At 47.5% G+C, this 5,033-nt stretch overlaps 1 non-coding gene across 1 annotated transcript; it reads right to left on the bottom strand.

Annotated features, from left to right (window-relative positions):
* Window positions 1–4,348: 4,348 nt before the first annotated feature.
* trnal-aag (transfer RNA leucine (anticodon AAG)) lies at window positions 4,349–4,430 on the bottom strand. The gene has a single exon. It is a non-coding gene; the product is annotated as a tRNA-Leu (tRNA).
* Window positions 4,431–5,033: the final 603 nt, after the last annotated feature.

The raw sequence follows: 5,033 nt of genomic DNA, 5'->3' as shown, positions 1-5,033 counted from the left end.
ATATTTAGAAATATTTCAAGGAAGCAGCAGGCCCTCATCCGCCCCGGTCCACCCGACTGTGTCCCCTGAGACAGATGACAGCTCACTTCTGGCAGAGGCAGTTGGGTTGAGGACCGTTGCTGATGTCATCAACCGATGTCTCCATCACCAAAGGTGACAGACAGGATGGTCATGGACATAAAACAGAGGCCTAAGAATGAGAAAGAATGGTTGTCCTGACTGAAGTTTAGCTTGAGCTTTTTAATTTGTTACTAAAGGAAGTATTGGTACAAGTAAAGGCAGGCGAACTTTCCACAAATATTCAGAATTAACTTTGACAACCAAAACATGAACCAAGACGACAAAATAGTGAACATGAAAAAGGAACCAGTCCCACCTTCTTGTGTGTTCCTGCTGAAGTAAATGTTTATGAAGATTTGTTGTGTTCTTTTTCCAAAGGTCCAGCCAGCATTGCAGGTCTCAGGAGAAGGAACCACTTCAGCAGGATCTGTGGGACAAATCCCCCCACGGTGAGACCTGTCCAGCTCCCTGCAGCTCTGCAAGTGTTACCAACTCTTCATTCCAGCTGTTTGGTTGAATCCCATTTTTTCACCTTTGAACCTTTTGAACACTGATGAGGAGGTGAGGCTGGAGGCAAAACCACAACCTCACGTCAGCTCACAGGATGAACCAAAATGCCAGACACTTCCTGTCACTGCTCCAGCACCACCTGTCTCCCCTCCATGTCTTTACCATCTGTGCAGCTTCCTGCTGTCCCTGGACCCTCACAGGTGATCGCTCCACCTGGAGCCTCACAGATGGGTTCTAACCTCCCAATACCTGCAGCCCAGCCTCGACCCACTCAGACACAGTCACCCATTCAAGCTGGGCCTGGTACCACACTCCAGTACAGACAGAGAGAAAGAAGACACACGGGATCCTTTGAAGAAAATGCAGTAAAGACAGGAAGCCCCCATTACATTGTCAGTGTTTCAGTGACTGGCATTGTGAAGAGACTGAGACAAAGTCAGTTATGAATGGAGGGCTGAGTTGGAGCAGAGGGGGGCAGGATCCTGGGGGTGGACTGTCTTTAGGAGGCTGAGGTGTCTGGTGGTCTTGGTGGACCCTCTGCATCTCAAGCTGAGACCACAGAGTCCTGTGTTCTTGAGTCATTGTCTATAGTCTCTGTTGTTGGAGAGCGCAGTGTGGTCCCTGATGGTCTAGTGGCTAGGATTCCGCGCTCTCACCGCCGCGGCCCGGGTTCGATTCCCGGTCAGGGAATGAGTTATTTAGAGGTTGAGGGAGAGGTGATCAGGTGGTCCACATGATGGTGGAGGTGATGAACTGTGAGTCCATCATGGCTCCACTCTCACCCCCATTGTAGTGTTCTTGGTTCACTCTGCCATGGCCCCATGTTGAAGGGTGACTGTCTCATTCAGGTTCAACCCTTTGTTTGACTCTATTAAGTCACTGACTCCTGCAAGGACAAACTGTAATCCTCCTTAGTAGCTTTGGTTCCTTGCAGCACAGAAAGTCTGTTCACTGATGTAGGAACTGGAAAACTTAGAGCTCCGTTCCTTCGTTCCTTCCTACACTGAGCAGAACAAACACAGAACAGAGAGCAGTTCCTCCTACAGTTCTCAGAAAGTCTGAGGGCACCAAAGAAAGGAGGGAAATGCAATCAATGTTGAATTATTTTACATTTCTTATATTTGATCAAAGATAGAACTTAATAAGCGTCCATCAACCTGCAGGACAAACTCCTTCACTGTGTGTGGTTCAGAGTCCCTGGTTTGATTGCAGCTTTGACCTGAGCAGGTGTTCATCTTCATCTCAGTAACAGGGGACACTTTATCACAGCAGTGGACAAACATCAGCATTCATCACCCAGCAGCTCCTCTGATCAACAGACCAAGCTGAAGTATTCTGAGAAGGAGGGCATGGATCCCTCTACCTCTCACATGCTAAGCTAGCACTCTACCATTGGAGCTAAGTCCCCTTTTGAGCTTCCATTTGAGTTTTCTGTTCCCATCTCTATGGTAACGGTCAGTTTTGACCCACATCTTCAATCAGCTGTAAAATTCACTAAAAACAATTTTCTATCATCCAAGTTGTTTCCATCTCTTGGTTTCCTTGTTAGGCTTCCTTATCCATGGAAATATTGATTTGAATATTTTGTTGTGGGCCTCTGGACCTTTTTTTAGTCAGTAAACCCTCGATTTCAATTAAAAAAATGATAAAATGAACCTTTGGGTTTGGCATAAAAGTCTTTTTTTCAGCAACAGAACTTTAATATAAACACTAAATGAAAAGCAGAACAGGCCAGAACACAAACTCTGCTCTGCCGTCCTTCCTGGTTACTGGGCATGGACTGCTGGAAGGGGCATTTTCCTCAGAAAGGGACAAGACGTTCATCCACTCTCACCTCTGGCCCTGGGTTGAATGTTGGTGCAAGGAGCTGCACCCATCTTTCCCAGACATCCCCAATGGGGGCAAGCTTGTCAGTTCTTGCTCCGGTGTCTCTGTCGTCAAATCTGAGGACTCTTGATGTTCGTTGAAAGTTCTGAAGTGGCCTTGTGGCCCGGAAAATATTTCTGCCTGTCGATGCGTCCCAGAGACGATCAGTGGCCTCACTGCAGGATCTGAACACTCCAGGAAGAAGAAGAACACCAATAGAAGCATCCAGGTGTCCCTCATCAATGTCTTTCCACTTGTCACCATGGACTTTTTTTCCTTTGAGGTTTGTCACAGCAATGCTGACTCTTTTTAGTGACAGTGGCATGAACAGAACCATCAACCATAAACAGCTCCAAACATGTCTTGATGTCAGTGCCTCTCGTCACAGCAAACCTTGTGATTCCAGGGCTCATTTTGATGACATCAGCAGCAGCTGCCCTGCCATGTACATCAGGAGACACTGAGCTCCAGCCAATGTTCCCTCTAGTTTTTCATGTGTCTGGTTATCCTCACAAGCTCCCTGAGCTCACTGAGAACCACTGTGAGCACCGTCTGAGGTAGGACCTGCATGGAGGGCAGAGAGAGAGAAGAATCAGGGACAAGGATCTGTCGGTTTGCTGCTTTATGAAAATATTGTAAATGATTATTATTCTTCATAATATTGTTTTAGTAACCTGCTTAGGAGTTGTGAATGATGCAGAGTCCATGGGAAACAGCTAATGCTGTGGTACCCCCCCCCCCCCAAGTTACTGTACAAACCTCAGAAACCTTTTGCCATAATAAGACAAGATGTTGTTATAGAGATGTAAAGATAAACCTATAGAGATGTACATGTATATAGATGTAGTCAAGTCAAGTCAGTTTTATTTGTATTGAACCAAATCACAACAAAGTTCTCTCATGACTCTTTACTAGTAGAGCAGGTCCAGCACCAAACTCCTTCAATGAACCTCCACCCAACAGTTCTCCACCAGCAGCACATCCTTCAACAGTGGTGACAAAAACCTTCCTTTTAACAGGCAGGAACATCGAGCAGATCCAGGATCAGTGGGGACGGCCTTCTGCTTTGACCGGTTGGGGGGAAAGAGAGCAGGAGAGCGGGGCAGAGACAAAGACAGAGAATGGAGGAAGACAGATATACAGAAGGAAAGAGAGGGACAGAGATAAAGAGAGAGAGAAGGGAAGAGACTGATGGACAGACGATGAGCAGGTGGAGCTACGGGTGGCAGCTTGAGCCTCTTCAGGTCTGCAGCCTCCTCCAGCAGCACCGACATCTGGGATGAAGGGAGAGGGAGTTAGTGACACATCTGAGTATGATTTATAAATGACAAATAAAGGAGGACAGAGAGGAGTAGAGAGAAGCCCAGTGCACCATGGGAGATCCCCCAGCAGCCTAAGCCTATAGCAGCATATCTAAGGGCCACCCTAAGCAGCCCAACTATAAGCCTGATCAAAAAGGTTGCTCTTAAAGGTCGAGAGGGTGTCTGCATCCTGGACTGAAACTGGGAGACGGTTCCACTGGAGGGGAGCCTGATAGCTGAAGGCTCTGGCTCCCAGTCTACTTTTAGAACTCTAGGAACCACCAGTAACCCTGCATCCTGGGAGCGAAGGGTTCTAGCTGGATAATAGGGGACTAGGAGCTCTGTCAGGTAGGAAGGAGCCTGACTGTTGAAGACTTTGATGGTAGAAGGAGAATTTAGAATTCTATTCTGAATGTGATAGGGAGCCATGCAGAGAAGCCAGTCCAGGAGTACTGTCTACTAGTTCTAGTCAACACGTGGGCCGCAGCGTTCTGGACCAGCTGGAGAGTTTTCAGGACCTACTTCTTCTTTTGGTCACAGGTTTGAAGATACCTGTGGAAGTGAAAGGAAAGGCTGTGAGAGCCACACCTCTCCAGTGACCTGGGACATGATGGCAGTGGTGGGATTTGAACCCACGCCTCCTTAGAGACTGGAGCCTTAATCCAGCGCCTTAGACCGCTCGGCCACACTACCTCACTGTGCTGCTCTCTGAGTTGGTCTGCTAAAGGCATGTTGAAGAGGAAGTAACAATGATATCAAACTTATTCTGAAGGGGGACCCCTTTCCTCCACGGTCACAGGAAGTGAAAACAGCGCTGCTAGAAGCAGGAAAGAAATGGTAAAAGGACTCAGTTTGTACAGAGCCTTTCTACCTCAGCAGCCCTCAAGGAGCTGAACAATGTCCTCTCATTCACACACACTCACACACTGATGCTGAAGGCTGCCATGCAAGGAGCCAACCTACTCATCAGAAGTATTTAGGGGTTCAGTATCTTACTCAAGGACACTTTGACATGGTCACTGGAGAAAGTGAGGATCAAACCAGCCACCCTTTGGTTGCCAGACGGCCACGCTACTCCTGAGTCATGTGTGAGGTGGAAATAATACTTGGAGGAGAATGAGAGTTCAGTCTCAGCGCAAAGACCTGTGCTGACACTAAAACATGTCAGCCCACAGAACAAAGATGGCAGTCCTCTGGGAAAGCAGGTACACCACACATACATGAAGAAACCCTACAGGAAACAAATATGTTGCCAGAGACTTTTACTCTGTTTTTGTTGTTTACCAAAGTACAGGA

Source organism: Aulostomus chinensis, chromosome 1 (assembly GCF_037954235.1).
Source record: "Aulostomus chinensis isolate RoL2024-O1b breed Wild chromosome 1, RoL_Achi_v1.0, whole genome shotgun sequence".
NCBI classification, from domain to species: domain Eukaryota; kingdom Metazoa; phylum Chordata; class Actinopteri; order Syngnathiformes; family Aulostomidae; genus Aulostomus; species Aulostomus chinensis.
The sequence above is the reverse complement of the archived record's forward strand: the minus strand, read 5'-3'. Positions and strand labels throughout refer to the sequence as shown.